Source organism: Gorilla gorilla, chromosome 5 (genome assembly GCF_029281585.2).
Source record: "Gorilla gorilla gorilla isolate KB3781 chromosome 5, NHGRI_mGorGor1-v2.1_pri, whole genome shotgun sequence".
NCBI classification, from domain to species: Eukaryota; Metazoa; Chordata; class Mammalia; order Primates; family Hominidae; genus Gorilla; species Gorilla gorilla.
This window is the reverse complement of record NC_073229.2, coordinates 113,156,907-113,184,201: the sequence shown is the minus strand read 5'-3', so window position 1 is coordinate 113,184,201 and position 27,295 is coordinate 113,156,907. Positions and strand designations below refer to the sequence as shown.

General features: G+C 41.2%; 2 pseudogenes; one reads left to right on the top strand and one right to left on the bottom strand.

Moving 5' to 3' along the window:
- LOC129534365 (uncharacterized) overlaps positions 1-25,862 on the top strand; it is a 53,393-nt pseudogene extending 27,531 nt beyond the window's left edge.
- On the bottom strand, positions 14,976-15,151 carry LOC101134122 (small EDRK-rich factor 2-like; annotated as a pseudogene).
- Positions 25,863-27,295: the final 1,433 nt, after the last annotated feature.

Here is a 27,295-nt window from a genome sequence, read left to right as displayed (position 1 = left end):
TATTTGGAATTTTGTGGGTACGTAGTAGGTACATATTTATGGAGTACATAAGATGTTTTGATACAGGCATGCAATGCTTAATAATCACAACACAGAGAATGGGGTATCCTCAAGCATTTATCCTTTGTGTTACAAATAATCCAATAATACATTTTTAGTTATTTAAAAATATAGTTATTATTGACTATAGTTACCTTGTTGTGCTAGCAAATACTAGGTATTATTCATTGTTTTTAACAATTTTTTTTTTTACCCATTAATCATCCTGACCATCCCCCAACACCCTCCCACTATTTTTCCCAGCTACTGATAAACATCCTTCTATTCTCTATTTTCATGAACTCTGTTGTTTTGGTTTTCAGATCCCACAAATAAGTAAGAACCTGCAACGTTTGTCTTTCTGTGTCTGGCTTATTTCACTTAGCATAATGATCTCCAGTTCCATCCATGTTGTTGTTAATGACAACAACATTCTTATTCTTTTTTATGGCTGGGTAGTACTCCATTGTGTATAAGTACCACATTTTCTATATCCACTCATCTGTTGATGGACACTTAAGTTGCTTCCAAATTTTGGCAATGTGAACAGTGATGCAACAAACATGGAAGTGCAGATATCTCTTCAACATACTGAATTCCTTTCTTTTGGATATATACCCGGCAGTGGGATTGCTGCATTGTATTTTTGTTTTTTTGAAGAAACTCCAAACTGTTCTCTGTAGTGGTTGTACTAATTTTCATTCCCACCAACAGTGTATGAAGGTTCTCTTTTCTCCACAACCTCGCCAGCATTTGTTATTGCCTGTCTTTTGGATAAAAGCCATTTTAACTGGGGTGAGATGATATCTCATTGTAGTTTTGATTTGTATTTCTCTGATGATCAATGATGTTGAGCACCTTTTCATATGCCTGCTTGCCATTTGTCTACCTTCTTTTGAGAAATGTTTATTCAGATCTTTTACCCAGTTTTTAATCAGATTATTAGATTTTTTTCTATAGAGTTGTTTGAGCTTCTTATATAATCTGGTTATTAATCTCTTGTCAGATGGATAGTTTGCAAATATTTTCTCCCATTCTGTGGGTTGTCTTCTTCACTTTGTTGATTGTATCTATTGCTGTGTAGAAGCTTTGTAAGTTGATGTGATCCCATTTCTCCATTTTTGCTTTGGTCACCTGTGCCCGTGAGGTATTTACTCAAGAAATTTTTTTCCCAGACCAGTGCCCTGGAGAGTTTCCCCAATGTTTTCTTGTAGTAGTTTCATTACTTAGATTTAAGTCTTTAATCCATTTTGATTTGATTTTTGTAAATGATGAGAGATAGGGGTCTACTTTCCTTTTTCTTTTCTTTTTTTTTTTTGAGACGGAGTTTTGCTTTTGTTGCCCAGGCTGGAGTGCAATGGCACGATCTCGGCTCACTGCAACCTCTGCCTCCTGGGTTCAAGCGATTCTCCTTCCTTCCACCTTCAACCCTCAAACCCTCAAGTAGGCCTCAGTGTCTGTTATTCCCCTCTTTGTTTTCATGTGTTTTTGGGGTCTAGCTCCCACTTAAAAGTGAGAACGTGTGATATTTTGTTTTCTGTTCCTGCTTTCATTTGCTTAGGCTAATGGCCTCCAGCTCCATCCATGTTGCTGCAAAGTACATGATCTCATTCTTTTTCATGACTGCATAGTATTCCATGTTGTATATGTACCACATTTTATTTATCCAGGCTACCATTCATGGGCATTTAGGTTGATTCCATGTCTTTCTTATTGTGAACATGCATGTGTATGTGTCTTTATGGCAGAGTGATTAATATTCTTTTGGGCATATAACCAATAACAAATGAAATTGCTGGGCCGAATGGTAATCCTATTTCAAGTTCTTTGAGGAATCACCGAACTGCTTTCCACAATGGCTGAACAAATTCATAATCCCACCAGCAGTGTATAAGCATTCCTTTACTCTGCAACCTTGCCAGCACGTGTTATTTTTTTACTTTTTAATAATAGCCATTCTGACTGTTGTGAGATGGTATGTCATTGTGGTTTTGATTTGCATTTCTCTAATGATTAGTGATGTTGAGCATTGTTTCATATGCTTGTTGGCCACATGTATAAAGAGTCTAAATAGCCAAGGCAATTCTAAGCAAAAAAGAATAAAGCTGGAGGCATCATGTTACCGGACTTCAAACTATATTATGAGGCTATAGTAATCAAAATGGCATGATACTGGTAGAAAAACAGACACACAGACCAATGGAACAGAATAGAGAGCCCAGAAATAATGTCACACAACAAATGTCTGATGTTCAGCAAAGCTAACAAAAGCAAGCAATGGGGAAAAGACTCCTTAGTCAAAAAATAGTGCTGGATAACTGGCTAGCCGTATGCAGAAGATTGAAATTAGACCCCTTCATTCCATATACAAAAATCAGTTCAAAATGGATTAAATACTTAAATGTAAAATCTAAAACTAAGGCCAGGAGTGGTGGCTCATGCCTGTAATCCCAGCACTTTGGGAGGCCGAGGTGGGTCGATCACTTGAGGCCAGGAGTTTGAGACCAGCCTGGCCAACATGGCGAAACCCCGTCTCTACTAAAAATACAAAAATTGGCCAAGCATGGTGGTGCACACCTATAATCCCAGCTACTCTGGTGGCTGAGGCACAAGAATTGCTTGAATCCAGGAGGTGGAGTTTTCAGTGAGCTGAGATTGCAGCACTGCACTCTAGTCTAGGCGGCAGAGCAAGACTGTTGCCCAGGCTGGAGTCTCAAAAACAGAAAAACAAAAAACAAAACAAAACAAAAAATACTAAAACTATAAAAACACTGGAAGATAACCCAGGAAATACCATTCTGGACATACAGCCTGGCAAAGATTTCATGATGAAGACACCAAAAGCAATTGCAACAAAACCAAAAATTGACAATGGGGCCTAATTAAACAAAAAAGCTTCTGCACAGCAAAAGAAACTATCAGTAGAGTAAACAGACCACCTATGGAATGAGAGAAAATATTCACAAACTGGGAATCTCACAAAGGTCTAATATCCAGAATCTATAGGGAACTTAAATTTACAAGCAAAGAACAAACAACCTCATTAAAAAGTGGACAAAGGACAAAACGACACAAACAGACACCTTTCTCTCTCTTTCTCTTTTTTTTTTTTTTTTTTTTTGAGATGGGGGTCTTAGTCTTTCATTCAGGCTGGAGTATGGTGATGTGATCATGGTTCATAGCAGCGTTGACTGCCTGGGCTCAGGTGATCCTCCTGCCTCAGTCTCCTGAGTAGCTGGGACCAAAGGCACACAACACTACACCCAGCTAATTTTTATTTTATTTTATTAATGTATGTATTTAGAGACAGAGTCTTGCTCTGTCACCCAGGCTGGAGTGCAGTGGCGCAATCTCGGCTCACTGCAACCCCCGCCTCCTGGGTTCAAATGATTCTCATACCTCAGCCTCCTGAGTAGCTGGAACCACAGGTGCACGCCATCACACCCAGCTAATTTTTGTATTTTTAGTAGAGACAGGGTTTCACCATGTTGGCCAGGCTGGTGTCAAACTCCTGTCCTCAAGTGACTTGCCTGCCTTAGCCTCCCAAAGTCCTGGGATTACAGGTGTGAGCCACTGCATCTGGCTATCCCAGCTAATTTTAAAAAATTATCTGTAGAGACGCAGTCTTGCAACATTGCCTAGGTTGATGTTAAACTCCTGGGCTCAAGCAATCCTTCCACCTTGGCCTCCCAAAGTGCTGGGATTACAGGCATATGCCACTGTGTACTGCTTTTCTTTTTTTTCTGGACACTTTTCAAAAGAAGAAATAATGGGGATTTTTGTTTTTTTTTCTTTTATGAGATAGAATCTCGCTCTTGTCCCCCAGGCTGGAGTGCAATGGCACAATCTCAGCCCACTGCAACTTCCACCTCCTGGGTTCAAGCGATTCTTCTGCCTCAGCCTCCCAAGTAGCTAGGATTACAGGCACCCACCACAGTGCTCGGCTAATTTTTGTATTTTTAGTAGAGATGGGGTTTCACCGTGTTGGCCAGGCTAGTCTGGAACTCCTGACCTCAGCCTCCCAAAGTGCTGGGATTACAGGCATAAGCCACTGCGCCCGGCTAATAATGGGGATTTTTAAATGTTACACATGTTCCTTCTTATCTTTGAGTAGGGGCGTGTCTTTCTTAAGAACAATTTATGAAGGTTACAGCCTATTAATGACATCAGCTTTCTTTGAGAAGGAAAGTCCATGGTTCCCTGCCGGCTTCAGGGAATTTCAGACCCTGTAAGGTGCTTTCCTATAGCTCCTCTGGGATAGAACCTGACCTAGTTTGAGAGGTGAGGGATTACTTCACTGAGGAAGTGATATTTCAGTTGAAACCTAAATGATGAGTATGACATATGGAAAAGAAGGGGAGGCCTACGGAGGGCAGCATTCCAGGCAAGGAAACAGCATAAGTGGAGGCCTTGAGGCCTCAGACAAGCCTCAGTCTGGGGATTTCAGGGATCCAAAGGTCTCATTCATGTGCAGAGAAATGTGCAGAGAATGAAGAGGAGACGGGTGCTAGATGATGCTGGAAATGGAGGCAAGAGTCTCACTCAAATGGATACAGTCTCACTCTGTCCCCCAGGCTGGAGTGGAGTGGCGTGATTTTGGCTCACTTCAAACCCTGCCTGCAGGGTTGAAGCGATTCTTGTGCCTCAGCCTCCCAACTAGCTGGGAGTACAGGTGCATACCACCACACCCAGCTATTTTTTGTATTTTTAGTAGAGACAGGGTTTTGCTATGCTAGCCAGGCTGGTCGTGAATTCCTGGCCTCAAGTGATCTACCTGCCTTGGCCTCCCAAAGTGCTGGGATTACAGGTGTGAGGCACCACGCCCAGCCTGTATAGCCTTTAGACGGTGTTATGAATTTAGAATTCAGGCCAGGTCTTAAAGTAAGAAAGTCAAGATGCCACTGAAATAGAGCTTTGAGGTCATAGCCAGGACAGAGTTTATGTGTATATTTTTTTTCTGCTCTTAATATCTCATTACATAATTAACACTATGAAATATATTAAAATTTAATATTCATGTTGCCAAAAGACAAAATTACAACGAATTTAGTTTAAAGATCTTAAATGGCTTTGATTTGTGATTATATCTAGAATCAGGCAACACCTCATTCCATAAAATAGAATGAATGTTCCAATGAGCTGAGCAGAGGAGTTTGGTTTTATAGACAGAAAAGAACTGAGGAAAGCAGAAACAGAAAATGAAAAGCATATTGGTTGTTTCCAAGTTACTTTTCTTGTAAAAGTTAAAGCAGAGGGGACTTCCTTATCATGCAATTTAAAACTGGCTTGTTAGGAGAGACAACTCACACTTGTAATCCCAGCACTTTGGAAGGCTGAGATGGGAGGATCACTTGAGTCCAGGAGTTGGCAACCAGGCTGGGCAACACAGTGAGACCCTATGTCTAAAAAAGTTAAAAGAATCAGCCAGGCATGGGGGTATGTAACTGTAGTCCCAGCTACTCAGGAGGCTGAAGCAGGAGGATCACTTGAACCCAGGAAGTTGAGGATGCAGTGAGCTGAGATTGTACTACTGCACCCCAGCCGGGGTGACAGAGCAGATCCTGTCTGAAAACAACAACAACAGCAATAACCACAGCAAAACCTGCCAAAATTAGCTTGTCTGAGGATTTGGCTATGATCACTCTCCTGATTTCTCAGAAGGTCCAATAAACAGCTTAGTTCTAGCTTGGTAGAGTGGAACTTCAGCATGACTGACTCCATTTTGGTTTGGTCTTGTCAATCCAGAAGAGGTGAAAGACCAGACTGCAAAGCAGTAAAGCCAGGCATTTGTTGGGGTCTTCAGAATTGCAATTCGGGAGACCAGAATTGCAATTCGGGAGACACAGATTCAGCTCCAAGCCAAACTGTTCTGAAGAGAGGGAAGGGAGTACAGTTTTTTAAAGGAAGCTGAGGATGATTACCCAAGTTATTTTGAAAGAATTCTTATTGGTGGAGGGGGCTGGCTTAGTATGTGTGTCTATAGTTCATTGGTTGTTGCTGTTCAGGAGTTGCTGTGCTGGTGAAGTTAAGCTGTTTTCCAGGATATTTACATTCATGATCATTACAATTTGGGCCAATTCAAAGGTTTGAAGCAAGTTTCTGCCTTTTTTTTTTTTTTTTTTTTGCTGGGTTGCAGGTTATGCAGGAAGTCCTTCTTAAAATGGCTTCCTGACGCCATTTTATAGCTCTGAACCAGAGTGATGCCATTTTGTATATCACATTTCACATTTCTGCCCTATTGATCCAGATAGGGGATGAGGAAGCATCACTGATCAATGATTGGTGGTCAGCCACAGAGCTATTGTTTCCCTCAGAGCTGGAAGCATCTGTTTCTAAAGTGTTATGTCCCATGGAGGGGGGTTGTTGAAAGTCAGTGTGCATCCAAGACTTCAGAGATTGGCCAAATTTGAGTAACAAAGGAGCTGTCATAAATAAGGAGGGCTGCATCAGTCTATGGTGGTTAGCTGTATATTGGGAGAGACACACATCTGATTAACTATGTCTGAATGTTGTAATATCATGATTTTAACATCCTGGATAGTCTGGCAGCAATGAGAAATATAGATGGTACAAGTTGTTAAAAGAAAAACTTTAGACAAATTAAACTTAACAGAGTTTAATTACACAGACAACGTTTCATGAATCTGGCAGCCCCCAGAACCAGAATAGGTTCAGAGTAACAACAACACTGGGGCAGCCATATGGTCAAATAACATTTATGGACAGAAAAAGGAAAGTGACATATAGAAAACAGAAGTGAGGTACAGAAATAGCTGGATTGGTTACAGCTTGACATGTGACTTAATTTGAACACACTTTGAACAACAGTTAGTTGTCTGTGATTGGCTGAGACTAGGCTACTTGTTAAAAGAGTAGGTTACAATCTGTTTACATATCCAGTTAGGTTACAGTTCACTATCTATGGAGCGACTTTTAGGCTATACTCAAAATACATAAGGAGGCAGCTTTAGGCAAAACTTTTAACAATTTAAAAATTTAACAATTCTCCCCCTTTAGGCTAATTTCTTAATTTTTGAGAGATTGACAAAAACTTTAGGCATTGACATTATGCTCTCACCATTGTAAATGGACTTTGGGCTCAAATCTCTCCTTAAGACAGGGTCTTTCTATGTTGCCCAGGCTGGAGTGCAGTGGCATGATCTCAGCTAACTGCAACCTCCACCTCCTGGGCTCAAGCAATCCTCCCACCTCAGCCCCCGCAGTAGCTGGGACTATAGGTGCATACTATCATGCCTGGGTAATGTTTGTATATTTTGTAGAGACGGGGTTTTGCCGTGTTGCCCAAGCTGGAGGGTTACTTTTTGTTAAGGGTTAGAGCAGAGGAGGCTTCTTCTTATGATAGAATCTCTTTTTTTCAGACTTGTTAGGTCTTGGGTTCCCCTGACTGCAGTTTCCAAAAGAGCAGAGAAGTATCCTGCCCACAGTACCAAAACTGTACGGGCAAAAGGGAAACTTCCCTTTTGCTCTTTGAAAGTTTGCTGAAAATCAACAGACAAAAGGCAGATTAATAGGAGAAAAGGCAGATTTATTAATGTGTGTGTGTGCATGTATGTGGGAACCAGAGTGTCACTGAAGCTGCTACATTGTCTGGGGTATATACCCTGGGTTTCGATGTTGCGAACCAGGAAAATTTAGGACACAGACACACCCGAGGAGTTTAGGAGCAGATGTTTAAAAGGCAGAAGAGAAGAGAAAGAGAAACAGCTCTCTTTATAGAGAAAGGGGTCTCCTAGTGCAAAGGACCAGCTGGTGGTGAATGTGCCAGATTTTATAGTCCAGTTTGAGGAAGCGGTGTCTGATTTACATAGGACTCACAGATTGGTTCCATCAGGTATCACGTTTACATATTGCATAGGGAAGGCTGGTTGCCCCATCCTAATCTTATTATGCAAATGGGCTTTCCAGTTGACCAGCACCATCTTATCTGCTCCTTACAGTACACGTGGCCGAGAAAGAGAAGGGAAGATGGAGCTGCCATCTTGAACATGTCTGGTTCCTAGTTCCTGCCAGTATTCACCTGTGCAAGCTCCCAGCTCAACCTTACAGGCTGCTCTTAGAAAATGATTTGGGGCTCCTTTACATTGAAAAGAAAAGCCTTACTGAAGACTCCCATATCCTTACTATCTGCCTAAGTGATTTCTTCTTAACTCCTGTATCATCATTACCCCATATCCCAACAGGGTACAGAAGCTTGTATCGCATTTTTCATAGGTGAGGAAAAAGATGGGGGATGTAGACAATTCTTTTGAGGTGCAGGCAGTGATCATTAGAATAAATGGATGAGGGAGATAGAAATTAACTTATAGATGATTCTCTTTGGAATCTGAATCAGCCTGAGAGGCAGGCAGGCATTATCTTGTGACAAAGTCCATGTTGGTGTGGTTGCATTCCTCACTTTCTTTTCTGAACAAGATAATGATATTTCAGGGGAAAAATAAAAGGCGATTGAGTTTCTTTTGGAAAGAAAGTTTCTTGGTCAATGAGGAAATTCCAGAGAGTCTCTAGCTGCTCTTGGGAGGGGGAGGAAAAAAACAAGGTTAGTGAGACCTTGATTCTAAGGCTTCTTTTTCAGGCCTTTCCATTTTCAAAAGTGCTCAAAATGCCAAAACGTCACATTTTGGGGAATCATTTCTTGCAACCCTACATTTCCCTCTCTGAAACATCCCTAGTCGTTTCACACACCAAAAGCTGAGTTGGTGGCTGTGGAGAGAAAAATTGAGTGAATAGCAGAGTGGCAAAGGATCCTATTAAACCAGTCTCTCATTGCTGGGAATAGGCCAGTCCAATTAAACAGGTGTGTCTCATTTTGTCAGAGGTATTTGAACCAGAGTAACTCCATCTTGAGTAGGTGGTGGGTAAAATAAGGCTGATACCTTCTGGGCCACATTCCCAGGAGGTTAGGTATTCTTAACCACAGGATGAAATAGGCCAGAAGAACTGGTCTCATGAGATACAGGTCATGAAGACCCTGCTGATAAACAGGATGTGGTAAAGAAGCTGGCCAAAACTCACCAAATACAAGATGGCGAGGAAGGTGACCCCTGGTCATCCTCACTGCTTGTTATATGCTAACTATGATGCATTAGCATGCTAAAAGACACTCCCACCAGCACCTCAACTGTTAATAAATGCCATGGCAACATCCAGAAGTTACCCTATATGTCTAAAAAGGGGAGGAACCCTCAGTTCTGGGAATTGCCTGCTCCTTTTTCAGAAAACTCATGAATAATCAACCCTTTGTTTAGCATATAATCAAGAAATAACCATAAAAATAGCCAACCAGCAGCCCTCAGGGCTGCTCTGCCTTTGGAGCAGCTCATTCTTTTTAAATTTACTTCTCTAATAAACTTGCTTTCACTTTCCTCTATGGACTTGTTACCGGTGGCGAATCTTTATGTGTCTGTAGCAACCTCAATTCTTGCCTCCTCAGAGGAAAGAATTTGACTGAGGGGCATAAAGGCAGAAGGAGGGACTGAGGCAAGTTTTAGAGCAGGAGTGAAAGTTTATTAAAAAGCTTTAGAGACAGATTTTTCTGTTGTTTGCATGTCACAAGGTTGTTTACACAAGCTCAGCTTGCAGGGCATCAGGGAAAAGGTAGTTACAATTTTAGTGAATTTAAGTCAGAAAAATGAAGGAAAAATTTGGAAATGTTAGTTTGGAGACTTGTAGCCAGGAAATAATTCAGAATTTTGTCCAAATTGTAGACAAATAATAAAATCTCAAAAACAATGGTAGGGCTAGAATCTCTCTCTTTTTTTTTTTTTTGAGACAGGGTCCCACTCTGTTGCCCAGGCTGGAGTGCAGTGGCATAGTCATGGCTCACTGCAGCCTCCACCTCCTGGGGCTCAGGTGATCCTCCCACCTCAGTCTGTCAAGTAGCTGGGAATACAGATACATGCTGCCACACCTGGCTAATTAAAAAATATATATATTTTTGTAGAGATGGGGTTTCACCATGTTGCCCAGGCTGGTCTTGAACTCCTGGGTTTAAGTGATCCACCTGCCTCGGCCTCCCAAAGTGCTGGAATTACAGGCATGAACCACTGTGCCCAGCCTAGGACTAGAATCTAATAGCAGGTGTACTATAATTTTCTTCTGAAACAACTTTTTTTCTCTCCAGTCTTTCTACCAAAGATAAATTATAGTAAGACCAATTTACTTGCAAAATAACTTTTACTCCTATTATACTTGGCCTGATTATTTGCACAAAATGCAGTAAGAAGAGTGATTGGCTATATAGGCTCTTTAAAGTTGGCTTTTGTTGATGAAAAGAGTTAAACTCTGTAAAATATTTGAAGAGATTTATTCTGAGCCAAATATTAGTGACTATGGCTCATGACATAGCCCCAGGAGATCGTGAAAGCATGTGTCTAAGGTAGTCAGGCTACAGATTGGTTGTATACATTTTTTTTTTTTTTTTTTTTTTTTAGACGGAGTTTCACTCTTGCTGCCCAGGCTGGAGTGCAAGGGCGCAATCTCGGCTCACCGCAACCTCTGCCTCCCGGGTTCAAGCAATTCTGCCTCAGCCTCCCGAGTAGCTGGGATTATAGGCATGCGCCACCACACCTGGCTAATTTTGTATTTTTAGTAGAGATGGGGTTTCTCCATGTTGGTCAGGCTGGTTTGGAACTCCCAAATTCAGGTGATCCACCCACCTCAGCCTCCCAAAGTGCTGGGATTACAGGTGTGAGCCACCGTGCCTGGCCTGGTTTTATACATTTTAGGGAGACATAAAACACCAATCAGTATATCTAAGATGTACATTGGTTTGGTCCAGAAATATGGGACAACTCAAAGCGGGGACTTCCAGGTCATAGGTGGATTCAAAAAGAGTTTATCAGCCGGGTGCTGGGCAGATCACGAGGTCAGGAGATTGAGACCACCCTGGCCAACATGGTGAAACCCGATCTCTACTAAAAATACAAAAATTAGCTGGGTGTGGTGGCGTGTGCCTGTAATCCCAGATACTCAGGAGGCTGAGGCAGGAGAATCGCTTGAAACCAGGAGGCAGAGATTGCAGTGAGCCGAGATTGTGCCACTGTACTCCAGCCTGGTGACAGAGCAAGACTCCATCTCAAAAAAAACAAAAACAAAAACAAAAACAAACAAAAAAAAACAAAAAACAAAAAGAGTTTATCTAAAAACCTAAAATCAATAGAAGGGAGTTTCTGAGTTAAGACAACGGGTTGTGGAGACTAAGTTTAATAGATTGCAAAGTTTTTTTATTAGACATAAAAAGATGCCAGACTCTTCAGTGAATTCTCTACTGGCTAAGGAAAAAGACATGGAAAGGGAAGGGGATTCTCTATAGAATTTAGATTTTCCTCACAAGAGAGCTTTGCAGGGCCATTTCAAAATATGTCAAAGAAATATATTTTAGGGTAAAATACTTCAATTTCTTTCAGAGCCTACCATCTCATGTTGGTATCTTATTGTTATAAAGAGTGTTTTGGCTGAGTGTGGTGGCTCACACCTGTAATCTGTGTTACTTTGGGAGGCCAAGATAGGCAGATACCTGAGGTCAGGAGTTTGAGACCAGCCTGGCCAACACGGCAAAACCCTGTCTCTGCTAAAAAAAAAAAAAAAATACAAAAATTAGCCAGGCGTGGTGATGCACACCTGTAGTCCCAGCTACTCTGGAGGCTGAGGTAGGAGAATCACTTGAACCCAGGAGGCAGAGGTTGCAGTGAGCTGAAATCACACCACTGCACTCCAGCCTGGGCAACAGAGCAAGACTCTGTTTCAAAAAAAAAAAAATCTGTTCTGTCAGTCTTAAGGTTTCTGTTTTAATGTTAATGCTGATCAGCTATGCCTGAATTCTACAGGGAGGAGAGTATAATAAGGCATGTCCAAATCCCCCCTTCCTATTTATGGCCTGAACTAGTTTTTCTTTTTCTTTTTCTTTTTTTTTTTTGAGACAGTGTCTCGCACTGTCACCCAGGCTGGAGTACAGCGGTGTGATCTCAGCTCACTGCCACCTCTGTCTCCTGGGTTCAAGTGATTCTCATGGTTCAGCCTCCTGAGTAGCTGGGATTACAGGTACGCACCACCAAGCCGGGCTAATTTTTGTATTTTTTAGTAGAGACAGGGTTTCACCATTTTGGCTAGGCTGGTCTTGAACTCCTGGCCTCAAGTGATCTGCCCACCACGTCCTCCCAAAGTGCTGGGATTACAGGTGTGAGCCACTGTGCCTGGCCTGAACTAGTTTTTCAGGTTAACTTTGGAATGCCCTTTGCCAAGAGGAGGTTCATTCAGTTAGTTGAGGGGCTTAGAATTAAATATTTGGTTTACATTTTGCTGGAACTTTTTTTTTTTTTTTTTTGAGAAAAGGTCTCACTTTGTTGCCCAGGCTGGAGTGCAGTGGCATGATAATAGCTCATGGCAGTCTCAACGTCCTGGGCTCAAGCAATCCTCCCAACTCAGCCTCACAAGTAGCTGAAACTACAGGTGTGCACCACCACACATGGCTAATTAAAAAAAAAAATTTTGTAGAGACCGAGTCTCCCCTCTGTTGCCCAGGATGGTCTCAAACTCCTGTGCTCAAGCAATTCCTCCTGACTTGGCCTCCCAAAGTGCTGGGATTACAGGCATGAGCCACTGTATTACTTCATTGTCACATTGCTATAAAGAAATATTCAAGAGTGAGTAACTTATAAGAAAAGAGGTTTAATTGGCTCACAATTCTACTGGCTGTAAGGAAGCATGGCACATCTGTTTCTGGGGAGGCCTCAGGAAGCTTACAATCATGACAGAAGGTGAAGGAGGAGCCAGTACTACACATGGCTGACGCAGGAGGAAGAGAGAGATGGGGGAGGTGCCACACACTTTTAAACAACCAGATGTCATGAGAACTCACTTACTATCACGAGAACAGCACCAATGGGGAAATCTGCACTCATGATCCAATCACCTCCCACCAGTCCCCACCTCCAATATTGGGGATTACAATTTGACATGAGATTTAGGGAAGGACACAAATCCAAACTGTATCAGCCACCTTGCCCAGCCTGCTGGAAGTTTTTAATAAATAATCTCAGATTAGACTTTTAAAGGCTGGGAAGCCAAGCTAAAGATCGGCCACTAGAGTGTTCCTGTAATAACTACATGAATTCAGTGAATTTCTCTCTTCTTGAGGTTCCCCAAATATCTTGAGTTTCTTGGGCCTGTCAGAAAGTAACACTCTTTACTTACTACAAAATCAGGGACACTGCAAGGGAACAGTGTAGACAAGGTACTAGGCCAATCTTTTCCCAAATCTACTGGCTTTAACATCAACCTTGATTCCTCAAAGCAATCTGGTCACATCTGAAAATACGACATTCCAGTCAAAGCCTTGGTAAAATAACCAGTGTCTCTGATTGTGTCCTGTCACAGAAGAAAACACATTCTTATTAAACTTATGTAAATAACTACATTGCCAACTTGTATGAATAGTTTTTGAATTCTGATGAAATCAGGTACAGAAAAAGGTAAATGTTTTAATTTTGCTCACAAAAGTATACTTTACTTAATTGCTGTAAGCTACAAACAGCTTAAGATAAAAAAAGTTTACTGACGATGGAAAACAAAACATAAGAATCAGCAATGCTTGAGTGGGACATCCAACTCCTGAGTAGAAACCTTTGTGGCACCAGTGAAAAAAAATAGAATTAAATATGGGTGATGTTTACAAAGGCAAGAAGATTTTTGTTCAGAAGTGTGCCCAGTGCAACACCATGGAAAAGGGAGGCAAACCTGTAATCCCAGCACTTCGGGAGGCTGAGACAGGAGAATTGCATAAGCCCAGGAGATCAAGACCAGCCTGGGGAGCATAGTGGGGCCTTATCTCTACAAAAAACAATAAAATATAGCTGGCCATGGTGGTGCATGCCTGTGAGAGGCTGCGGTGGGAGAACTGCTTGAGCCCAAGAGTTAGAGGCTGCAGTGAGCTGTGTTCATACCACTGCACTCCAGCCTGGGTGACAGAGTGAGACCATGTCTCAAATAAATAACTAAATGAAAGAACCAGCAATATTTCAAGCAGAAAAGTTATAGAAAAATTATTTCAGCTGGGTGCAGTGGCTCATGCTTATAATCACAGCACTTTGGGAGGCTGAGGCAGGAGGATTGCTTGAGCCCAGGAGTTTGAGACCAGCCTGGGCAACATAGCGAGACCTTGCCTGTACTAAAAATAAAAAATTAGTGAGTCATGGTGGTACATGCCTGTGTTCCCAGCTGCTCTAGAAGCTGAGGTGGGAGGATCACTTGAGCCCAGGAGGTCGAAGCTGCAGTGAGCCGATCATGCCACTGTACTCCAGCCTGGGTTACAGAGCGAGACCCTGTCTAAAAAACAGTAATAACAACAATTTCAGTCCTTTATTACTTTAGTCTCATGTAATTAATTCTTGCTTTGCTTGATATTGGTTAGCAATTTTATGAGTCTCCTTTTTTCACTGAAGTTTTTGAAATTCTTATGCAGTCCAATTGTGTGATCTCAAAATTATCAGCAGAGGTGTGTATTTAAGAGTACCTGTGGCAGTCTCCATTTTTTTCCATCAATCTTCTTGAAGACACAACACTCTAGGATTTACAAACAGAATGTAGAGAAAAAGCGTTAGAATAATGCAATTTGCCAAGATATACCAGATTTTTAGGAATCTCATGCAATTTTTGAACACATGTTAACACATTTATACAAATATAAGTCAAAGTTAAGCATCATTTCATTCTTTTTTTTTCCCCAAGGAATTACAAAGCTACTTTTAATACTTTGGGGTGAGCCCCACAGGAATAAAAAACACTGGGAAGGGGCAACTCTGTGACTCCCATGGCCCAGGGCAGAGAGGCTACCTGAGGGGAAGAAAGCACGAAAGGGACCTGCTGCAGATGCAGGGACACTGGTGAATGGAAGGAGGGTTGCGCATGAAGCCACAAAGCTACTTGGGTTTCTCCTTCTCATTTGCCTTTTTCTGCTTTTGCTGCATGATCTCTGAGTCCCTCTACTTGCAGGTGGCATCAGAAAGCTGGTCATCTTGGTGCTTTCTCTTAAATGAGTTGCTCTGCTTTTCCATATTTTCTGCTGGGTGAGCTCACGCTGGTCACCATGGGTCATGGCATTGACCGACACCCTGGGAGGCCAAGGTGGGAGAATCACTTGAGTCTACAAGTTTCAGACCAGCCTGGGCAACATGGTGAGACCCTGTCTTTAACAACAGTAAAAAAAGATTAGCTGGGCATGGTGGTGCATGCTCATAGTCCTAGCTACTCAGGAGACTGAGATGGGAGGATTGAACCCAGGGGTTTGAGGTTACAGGGAGTTGTGATTGTGCCATTACACTTCAGCCTGGGAGAAGGAGCAAGAGCCTGTCTCTTAATAAATAAATACATAAAAAATGATAATTAAAAGATTAAAACATCTGCTCTTTGATAGAGAGGAGACTCAGTTTTTCAAACAATCTGAAAACTAGTAAAGACATTATGATGCAAATTCCTCTATCTCTTTTTTTTTTTTAACAATTTAACTCAAAAGGTGAACAACTCTTTTACTATTTCTTGTTAACACTACAGGAAAATATTATTCGTAAGAAAGCTGCACAACAAGAATTCCTGAGGACAAAAAGAAAAAAGAGAAAACCAAATTCTATCTTTGTATCAATGTATTACTAATGCTAAAGGATAATTTGGATAAAACCTTATAAACAGATTAATCCAATCTCAATCAGCTTTGACCACACAAGATTTCCATAGCCTTTTATTTATTTTTTTTAAAAAAAATAGAAACTAGGTCTTGCTGTGTTGATCAGGGTGGTCTCGAACTCCTGGCCTCAAGCAATCTTCTTGCCTTGGCCTCCCAAAGTGCTAAGATTATAGGTGTGAGCCGGCGCACCTGGTCCCATAAACCTTTTATAACCTCTTACAAATTTTTTTTCACTCTTTTTTCCCCAACTTTCTGTATCCATTCAGTTTTATCTTTTTTTCTTTTCTTCCCTTATTTTTTCACCAATCTTTATTTCTTTAATTTAAAAGAACCTTTAAATAACCACTAAACTACACAAAATTACTTTTCCTTGAACAAAAAAACACATCCTCACGTTTTTAAAATAACTTTCCTTACCAAAAACACTTGCTACTTTTCTTACGTACTTTGTATACAGAATTATTTCTCTTATATGTAGTAGTTTTAATTACGTATATTAACTACAACTTTCTTAGTAATGCTAATTTCCAGTGAATAACCTAGTAAGTAAACATTTTTTTTTTGAGACAGATCACTCTGTTGCCCAGGCTGGAGTGCAGTGGCATGATCTCAGCTCACTGCAACCTCTGCCTCCTGGGTTCAAGCGATTCTTGTGCCTGGGCCACCTGAGTAGCTGGGACTACAGATGTGCGTCACTATGCCTGGTTAATTTTTGTATTTTCAGAAGAGACGAGGTTTCACCGTGTTGGCTAGGCTGGTCTTGAACTCCTGGCCTCAAGTGATTTGCCCACCTTGGCCTTCCAAAGTATTGGGATTGCGGGTGTGAGCCACTGCTCTTGGCCAAGCAATTTTGATCGTTTGGTATCAGGTGCAGAGCCTGGCACAGAGGATAGAGCAGTCAAGACAATGCCTGGAGGATTTGACTCTTTCTAGCATGGCCAGGAGATACAGCTGGGTCAGGGAGGACATACTGGACTTGGCTCTACCCTGTAGTTGGTGGCCTAAGTGCTGTGGATATGCATATGTCTTCAGGCCTCATCATCGCCACCTGTTTAGGCCACAGAATCTAACAACTCAAAACCAAAGATGTAAGCTTATAGCTAGATCAAGAAAATATCAAAAGTATCACAGAAGCCACAGTTTTATTACCTTCAAACATCTAGCAGAGACAGCATACATTTGTCTGACCAGTATACTCAAGCAAAAATGTCTAAAATTCTGAAGATATTTCTATTTTATTTTACCAGCAATTTAAAACCTAGCTTTCTTTAATAGAGATTACTAAAGTCATGTGAATTTGAAAAGCATTTGGGCTAGTTATTTACTTTATAAGTGCTCATTTATTTGTAGGTCAATTTGGTACCCTGCAGACAATATGCAAACAGACATGTTTATACATGTATACATAAAAATACAGACAAACAGCCAGGTGTGGTGGTGTGTCCCTGTGGTCCCAGCTACTTAGGAGGCTGAGGTGGCAGTTCAGCCTGGGCAATATAGTGTGACCTTGTCTTTAAGAAAAGTTAAAAATAAAAAAAATTTTTACTTAAAATACAGACACTCAGGTGTGGTGGGTCACACCTTGTAATCTCAGCCCTTTGGGAGGCTGAGGCAGGAGGATCACTTGAGTCCAGGAGTTCAAGACTAGCCTGAGCACCATAGCAAGATCCCATTTATACAAAAAATATTAGCCAGGTGTGGTGTTGTGTGCCTGTGGTCCTAGCTACTCAGGAAGCTGAGGCAGGAGGATCACTTGAGCCCAGGTAGTCAAGGCTTCAGTGAGCTATAATCACACCACTGCACTCCAGCCTGGGCAACAAAGTGAGACATTGTCTCAAAAATTAATAAATTGCTGGGCATGTTGGCTCATGCCTGTAATCCCAGCACTTTGGGAGGCCGAGGCAGGTGGATCATTTGAGGACCGGAGTTTGAGATCAGCCTGGCCAACATGGTGAAATCCCATCTCTACTAAAAATACAAAAATTAGCTGGGCCTGGTGGTACATGCCTGTAGTTCCAGCTACTCTGGAGGCTGAGGCGTAAGAATTGCTTAAGCCCAAGTGGTGGAGGTTGCAGTGAGTTGAGATCATGCCACTGCACTCCAGCCTGGGCAACAGAGTGAGACTCTGTCTCAAAAAAAAAAAAAAATTAATAAATTAAAAAAAAAAAAGACAAACATACAGACTTAACAGCTTCAATTTTTAAAATTTTAGCAATTAGATGTTTAAAACTCACTATTTTATTTATTTTTTTATTTGAGATATGGTTTTACTATGTTGAGCATGCTAACCTTAAACTTCTGAGCTCAAGCAACCCTTCTGCCTCAGCCTCCAGGTAGCTGGGACCAAAGGCACATGCTACTGTGCCCAGCTTAAAACCCACTAGTTAACAAAAGGACAATTAAATTAAGTCATGGCTCTGTAAATGGAACAAGTTAAAGTTTATCTGTCTTATATGGCCAAAGCCTTTCCCTAGTTTTAGAGGAAACAAGATAGCAAATTTACATCTCAATGTAAAGAGAAAGAATGTAAGGGTTTTCAAGAAGGAGTTTGGTTGTGTTAGAGGAAGATTAAACATGGATGCCAAAGTCAAAGTCATAGGAATTTACTATAGATTTTACAAGGAAACATACAGATAAGCCTAGAAAAAATTCAGAAACCTTTTCCAAATAATCAACTGAATGCTAGAAAGCCATATTTTGGAGACCAATCTTGTTAGATATGTGGTTTTAAAATTTAGTTTCTGTTTCTTAACTGGATCACTGAGCTCAGGGTGGACCCCATTAAAAAATAAGGCCAAAAAAGTATTTGCAATTTCTAGGGCCTAATACTAGTATATGTGAAAAGCAGGTGCAGCTGGAAGGAGAGCATCTAGAACCCCAGGAATCCAGGATCCCATTTTTACACTGAATCCCAGGTCCTTAAAAAGAGGGAAACACTAAGCCGGGCACGGTGGCTCACGCCTGTAATCCCAGCACTTTGGGAGGCTAAGGTGGATGGATCGCCTGAGGTCGGGAGTTTGAGACCAGCCTGGCCAACACAGTGAAACACCATCTCTACTAAAAATGCAAAAAGTTAGCTGGGCGTGGTGGTGGGCACCTGTAATCCCAGCTACTAGGGAGGCTGAGGCAGGTGATTTGCTTGAACCTGGGAGGCAGAGGTTGTGGTGAGCCGCGATCGCACCATTGCACTCCAGCCTAAGCAACAAGAGCGAAACTCTGTCACAAACAAACAAACAAACAAACAAACAAGGGAAACACTATGGGATCAGGCTGTGCAATGTTTCCACACTGCACCTTGTTGCAAGGATATTCCCCCAGGGCTGGTGGGTGACTCAACATCAGTTTGCTTACTCTGTGATCAAACCATCCCCCATGGGAATCTTATCACTTTGTGGTGAGTGTTCCTACAACCTCCAGATGTCCAAACCACACCTCTTTTTATCTAAACGCATGAAGAAATAAGTAGCTTCCTGCAGTAATAACCATTCGTGATAACCACTGTCAGCCACCTCCAAAACTGCAGCCCTTGCCAGTGACCCACCAGTCTTCACACACAGAAAGGTCAGGTTTCTCTCACAGTACAAAGTAATCCCTGGTACCCCCTAAAGCCAGAGAGATCAGGAAACTCAGCGCAAAAGGGAGTAGAACTTTAGACATGACAGTAACCTGCCCATGACTCTTTAGGCTCCAGGAGGAAAAGAGAAGACCCTAAAAAGGGGATGTATGGCACATTTTTCTGTGTTCCTCAGGGGGTCTCCGTGGCAAAAAAGCCTGGGTACAGTGGCTCATGTCTGTAATCCCAGCACTTTGGGAGGCTAAGGCAGGAGGATTGCTTGAGCCCAAGAGTTTGAGACCAGCCTGGGCAACATAGTGGGACCCCATTGCTACAAAAAATGAAAACATTAGCCAGGCCTGGTAGTATACACCTGAGGTCCTAGCTATTTGGGAGGCTGAAGTGGGAGGATCCCTTGGGAGGTCAAGGCCGCAGTGAGCCGTGATTGTGCCACTGGACTCCAGCCTGGTGGGCAACAGAGTGAAACCTTGTTTTAAAAAGAAAAAAAGAAAGAAAGAAAGAAAAGAAAAAAAGGCAAAAAGGAAGTAGAAGTGGAAAGAAATGGAAGAACAAATCTTAGAGGAGCCAGTTTGGAGATTTTAAGCTTTCTTGAAAGGCCACTGAAATTTTATATTTTTCTCAGCAAAAATCATGCCAATAAAAAAGGAAGCAAATAGAAGAACCAAACATATAATTAGAAACGAAATTCAGTCGACTGGAAAAAATTCCCAGAAACAGGATCCAAAAGCGAAAGTTTTTTTTTGTTTTTGTTTTTTGTTTTTTTGTTTTTTTTTGAGACAGGGTCTCCCTCTGTCACCGCGGCTGGAGTGCAGTGGCACAATCACAGCTTACTGCAGCCTCAACCTTCCAGGCTTAAGTGATCCTCTCACCTCAGCCTTTCAAGTAGCTGGGACCACAGGTATGCGTCACAACACCAGGCTCATTTTTTTTCTTTTTGTGGAAATGGGATTTCACTATGTTGCCCAGGCTGATCTTGAACTACTAGCCTCAAGTGATTCTCCTGACTCAGCCTCCTAAAGTGCTGGGATTATAGGTGTGAGCCACTGCACCTGGCCAGTTTTCATTTTTCAAAAAAAAGAAAAAAAAAGAAAAAACAAAAACATTATAGTCTAAATATCAGCTTTTGATTAAGCTGACTTCTGAATGACCATGAAGATTAAAAAAAAAAAATTTTACAAATCTCTTACTATCAGATTTTATCCAGGACAAACAGCCAATATTCCTGGCTTTTGAACTTTTTACCAAAGATATCTTCCTAGAGATTCACCAAAACCAAAATGCCTTAACCAAGATTATGACTTAACCAAGGATGTATGAGGCATCTCCAAAGAGGTGCAAATCAGTCCTCACAAGATTCAGAACCACCCCAAAGATAGCTCCAAGAAAGGAAAGTTTCATTAGACACAAATGGGGTACAACCCACATTTCTGTCTGACCATATCGCTATATATCAGTCAAAGTAGATTTAAAGACAAGGAGTATTTCTAAAGATAAAGAAGATCATTTGCAATGATAAAAAGGTCATTTAAACAAGAAGACATAATAATTAATTTTATTTATTTATTTATTTTGAGACAGGGTCTCTCTCTGTCACCCAGGTGAAGTACAGTGGCGTGATCTCAGCTCACTGCAAACTCCACCTCTTAGGCTCAAGCTATCCTCCCACATCAGCCTCCCAAGAAGCTGGGACTACAGGCATGCACCACCATGCCTAGCTAATTTTTAACTTTTTTTTCTACATATGGGGTCTCACCATGTTTCCCAGGCTGGTCTCAAACTCCTGGGCTCAAGCAACCCACCTGCCTTGGCCTCCCAAAGTGCTGGGATTACAGGTGTGAGCCACCGTGCCCAGCCAAGAAGACATAACAATTCTAAGTGCATGTACACCTCGTAATAGCTTCAAGGTGTATGAAAGCAAAATATTGATAAAAGAGAAATAGATCTCCAGGCGTACTTGGAGGTTTTAATGCTTTTCCTTCAGTGTGTGATGGGGTAAGAAGACTAAATATCCATAAGGTTATAGAAGATTTGGATAGGCCGGGCACGGTGGCTCATGCCTCTAATTCCAGCACTTTGGGAGGCGAGGTGGGCGGATCACCTGAGGTCAGGAGTTCGAGACCAGCCCAACCAACATGGAGAAACCCTGTCTCTACTAAAAATACAAAATTAGCCGGGAATGATGGCACATGCCTGTAATCCCAGCTACTCAGGAGGCTGAGGCAGGAGAGTCGCTTGAACCCGGGAGGTGGAGGTTGCAGTGAGCCGAGATCGTGCCATTGCACTCCAGCCTGGGCAATAAGAAACTCCATCTCAAAAAAAAAAAAAAAAAAAAGATTTGGGTAACACTCTCACCATTTTGACTTGATTTACATGTTTATAGATAATCTAATAATTTCAGAGTATACATTCTTTATAAGTTCTTTCCATTCATCAAGATATACTTTATGCTGCTGCATTATATATGCAATTTAAAAATAATATCATTTACAAAAGCATCAAAATATGAAATACCTAGGAATAAAAAATTTAATCAACAATGTGCAAAACCTGCACACTGAAGAACATTAAATATTACAGTGAGAAATTAAGGACCTAAATAAATGGAGTGGTAAACTGTGTTCATGGATTGGAAGCATCCATCTTATTAAGATGTAAACTGTCTTGATATTGGCTCATAGAGCCAAAGCCATCCCAACCAAAATCCTAGCAGAATTATTTAAACAGAAATGAGCAAGTTGATTGTAAAGCTTATATGAAGTTGCAGAGAATCTAGAATAGCTAAAATAATCTTGAGAAGGACAAAGTTGGGAGACTTCAACACTTCAAAAACATAATTTTTGAATTCAAAAATTATTAAAAGCACTTCGGGAGTCTGAGGCAGGAGGATTGCTTGAGCCCAGGAGTTCAAGACCAGCCTGGACAACATAGTGAGACCCTGTCTCTACAAAAAATAAAAAATTAGCCAGGCATGATGGCACACACCTGTGGTCCCAGCTACTCAGGAAGCTAAGGTTGGAGGATTTCTTGAGCCCAGGAGTAAGCCCTGATCACACCACTTTGCACACTAGCCTGGGTGACAGAGCAAGACCCTGATCTCAAAAAAAAAAAATTACTAGAAGGCTACAGTCATCAAAACTGTGTGATACTATTGTAAGTAGATCAATGGAATCCACAAATAGACCCACACATATATAGTGGATTGTCTTTTTACAAAGGTGCCAGGGAAATTCAATGGGGAAATTGATAGGCCAACAAATGTGACTAGAACAACTAGATATTTGGAAAAATTGTAACTTTATATTACATTTGTAGTATACATTTATGACAAATTACAATTTTAACCCTATGTTATCCATGTTCTGGGAAATAAATTACATATCTGTTACTCCTATAGAGTTCTCTCAAGCCACAGGAGTATTAGTTATTAAGTAAGCTTTGTTAAGGGGCTGCAGTAACATTGTGGACACCAGGGTATCATTTAGAAAACAGTTTGAATTTATTAAATAATGCTTTATATTCTGGATGATATAATACAAATGGCCTTCTGTTTTTAGTTCCTCCACTTACATTCATGATAGAAGTTTCTAATTCCATTTATGACCAATAATACATATTTGTGAGACTGCTAGCAGGTGATGGAAATGCAGGTGTTACCTCCTTGCACAAAATGAAATTTCACAAACTAATAGCTAAATTGATTGAAAGAATTAATAGATCTACTGTAGTTTACTTCTAAGGCATCTTTCTCCTGACCTCTTCTAGGAGGTTGGGGGGTGGGGCTGAAAGTTCCAATCCTCTAATCCTGCCTTGGTTTTTCGGATGATTAGCCCCCATCCTAAAGCTACATAGGAGTTGCCAGCCATCAGTCAACTAATTAGCATGCAAAAGTATGTTTATCACTTCAGAGAGTCCAAGGATTTTAGGAGTTATATGCCAGGAAGTGGAAGACCAAATATATATTTCACAATATTCAGTGACTAATGAAGTTTAATCAAAAAGGAAGTTCCTGCTCTAACAAACTAAAATGTAAATGTAATTTAGTTTTGAAAACCTTTTCTAACACAGATTGTGTTTTGAGAGTGGTTTCTTGAGGAGAAAAGATCAGGCTGCTATATGATTCTGACTCCCAGATCAAGGGGCCTTTGTAATTGGGCCAGGCTTGGTATTCCCCAAGGAGTTCCTGTCTTCAAAAAGGCCTATTGATACCAGAGGGTAAAGTTGCAGCTGGAGTAGCAGCACAGTTTCTTTCTTATCATTCCAACGATCCAGGAAAGTCTCTCAATGCTGGGACAAAAGCTCCCACCATGAAAGATGTGTTTTCTCTTCCATATAGTGTTAGAGATACACCATAAACTCTCTCTCTCTCTTTCCTGCCACCCTATTTCTGCAGTGTATTTCCCGCTCTGGTCTATGCAGTCAATGACACTTCCGTTACTATAATATTACTTGACATGTTCAAGTTACTGGAGGAGTGATTAGATTACATTCTCTTTACAGTTGCCCTTCAGTATCTGTTAGTGATTGATTCTAGGATCCCCCTTGGATAGCAAAATCCATGGATGCCCAAGTCCCTTGTATAAAATGGCGTAGTAGCTGGGTGTGATGGTGCATACCTGTAATCCCACTTACTCAGGAGGCTGAGGCAGGAGGACTGCTTGAGCCCAGAAATTTGAGACCAGCCTGGGCAACAATAGTGAGACTCTGTCTCAGAAAAAAAAAAAAAAAAAGAGAGAAAGAGAATGAGAGAAAATGGGGTAGTATTTGCATATAACCTATGCACATCCTCTTGTATACTTTACATCATCTTCAGATTACTTATAATACCCAATATAATATCAATATTATGTAAACACTTGTTATACTATATTTTAAAATTTGTATTACTTTTTATTGTTGTATTTTTCTTTTCCCAAATATATTCAATCCCCAGTTGGTTGAATCTGAAGATACAGAACCCACAGGTAGGAAGAGATAACTGTAATTAAATAACAGGCCTGAGGATACACACTTTTAACACTAACACTGTCACTACAGCTTGCTTGCTTTCTGTTTCTTTCTTTCTTTTCTTTTTTCTTTCTTTCTCCTTCCTTCCTTCCTCCCTCCCTCTCTCCCTCCCTCTCTCTCTCCTCTCTCCTTTCTCTTTCTTCTTTCTCTCTCTCTTTCTTTTTCCTTCCTTCCTTCCTTCCTTCCTTCCTTCCTTCCTTCCTTCCTTCCTTCCTTCCTTCCTTTCTTTTTCTTCCTTTCTTTCTTGTTTTGAGACCGAGTCTTGCTCTGTCACCCACGCTGAAGTACAGTGGCATGATCTCGGCTAACTTCAATCTCCGCCTCCCAGGTTCAAGCGATTTTCATGCCTCAGCCTCCTGAGTAGCTGGGGCTACACGCATATGCCACCACGCCCAGCTAATTTTTGTATTTTTTTTTTTAGTAGAGACGTGGTTTCACCATGTTGGCCAGCCTGGTCTGGAACTCCTGATCTCAAGTGATTCGCCCGCTTCAGCCTCTGAAAGTGCTGGGATTACAGGCGTGAGCCACTGTGCCCAGCCTGCAGGTTACTTTCTAAGGCCTCCTACTACCTGTTACAAATGATCTCTCAGGAAGGATAACATTTGCAAGTGGGTCATCTCAACCATTTTGTGTTGATTCTTAATTTGCTATTTTATGGAGCATGTACCAAGGGCCAAGCTAAGTGCTTTATCCACATTTTTCTAATGTAATCCCCATGACACACTCTCAGATAGATACTTTTACTTCTCCATTTTACAGTTAACTTACTTTGGGTCAGAGAGTTAGGTGATGATAGAGCTGAATCTCAAAAGCAGATCTGCCACACTGGAAAAAGCCCTTATGAATATAGTGAATGTTGAAAGCCTTCACCTGAAGGTGTCACCAACCTCTTTCAGCATCAAAATTCCACAATGGAGAAAGGCCTTAAAAAAACAAACAAGCAAAAAAAAAAAAAAAAATGACGATCTGAGCTCAGAGGGTGACAATCCTGACTTCATCCCCAATCCTACGTATCTTTTTTGTTACTCTCTTTGTATTTTCTATCACTTGGTCACCTAATCTAGACAGAAAAACTATAGTAGGCAGCATACGATGAGATAAAGCAAAAGGCAAGAAACTGCTTTGCCTTTGGGGAGAGTTTGATCTTGTTAAGATTTAGTTAAGCAGTGGGTCTCATTATGTTGCCCAAGCTGGTCTCGAACTCCTGACCTCAAGTGAGCCTCCTGCCTGAGTCTTCCAAAGTGCTGAGATTATAGGTGTAAACCACTATACCCAGCCAAGCAGTGGTTTTCTTTTCTTTTCTCTTTTCTTTTCTTTGCTTTTTTGAGACGGAGTTTCACTCTTGTTGCCCAGGCTGGAGTGCAATGGCACGATCTCAGCTCACCGCAAACTCCGCCTCCCAGGTTCAAACGATTCTCCTGCCTCAGCCTCCCGAGTAGCTGGGATTACAGACATGCAACACCACACCCAGCTAATTTTTGTATTTTTAGTAGAGAGAGGGTTTCTCCATGTTGGTCAGGCTGGTCTCGAACTCCCGACCTCAGGTGATCCACCCACCTTGGCCTCCCAAAGTGCTAGGATTACAGATGTGGGCCACCACGCCTGGCCAAGCAGTGGTTTTCAATTTAAGATACATACTAGAATCATCTGTGAAACTTTTTTTTTCTTTTTTTCATTTTGGAGACAGGGTTTTGCTCTGTCATCTGGTCTGGAGTGCAGTGGCATGTTCATAGCTCACTGTAACCTCAAACTCTTTGGCTCAAGTGTCCTCCTGCCTTGATCTCCCAAAGTGTTGGGATTACAGGTGTGAGCCATTGTGCCTGGCCTATCTGTGGAAGTTTAATAAATGCTGATGACAGAAATTCTGATTTAATTGGTCTGGGTTATGAAGGCTGGGCAACAGGACTTTTCAAAACGTCCCAGGTATTCTAATGTGCAACCAAGGCTGAGAACCAGGGAGAAGGTAGAAAGAAGATGGTAGAAAGAATATCCTCAAATGAAAAAACATTATAGCAACTACAGTGTACAAAACGGTATATTCTGAAATATATTTATTTCTGTGAAGGTTATCAGAATCGAAATTGAGTCATTCATGTTAAAAAAAAAAAACAAGACAAAACAAAACAACAAAACAACCTGGAAAAATAGAGCTAGAGAAGGCTATGAAGAGAGGATTCTCATGCATGTATACCTGATAAAACTATCATAAAAGATTCTGCAAATAATACAACATTGCACAAAGGCCATCATAATGTTACACAAAAAAAATTTTTGCAAGGACACCTACCCAATAACTGCCTGTCTAGCCCAGACTGGCGTCACCCTTGTTATTGATCTTTGTAGCCAAGGATAATTATTTCAAAACAATTATATAACCTCCTCATTTTTTTTCCTTTAAAAAACCTTTGTCTTTCTTTACCTCCCTGAACACACACATAGTTTACTATGGCATGCATATTGCCATTGCAATGCTCTATTCCCACATAAACATCATTTTCTTTTAGAGAGTCTCTGTTTGTTATTTAGGTTGACATTCCTTACCTCCTTCCACAAAGCATATGATGTAGCTAAGAAACTATTGGGTACAGAATGAATTCCACTGAAGAGCACAGAGTTTGAGGTACTTGTCGAATAGGCCAAAGATGGGCTAGGACATGTGAGGTTGATATCGAAATAATTCAGGTACATTTTTATTTCTCTGGTTTTGGTTTGCAAGGCAGCAGTGGCAGATTTTAGAAAAAAATAGTTCTTAGAAAAGAGCTGATTGGTCCAGGTACTGTTTCTAGGTGACTAGTCCAAGAACTGTTTCCAGGCAGTTGATTGGTCCAGAAGCTGTTTCCAGGCTGCCTAGCCAGTAGATTGCCTTGTCTCCAAGGGTTACTCAATTTACAAAGTGATAACAGGTCTCCAAGGCTTGTGCGGAATTATAATTTTTCCCAGTACAGAAGCTTATTGAAGAAAACACCAGTATTTTAAGGATG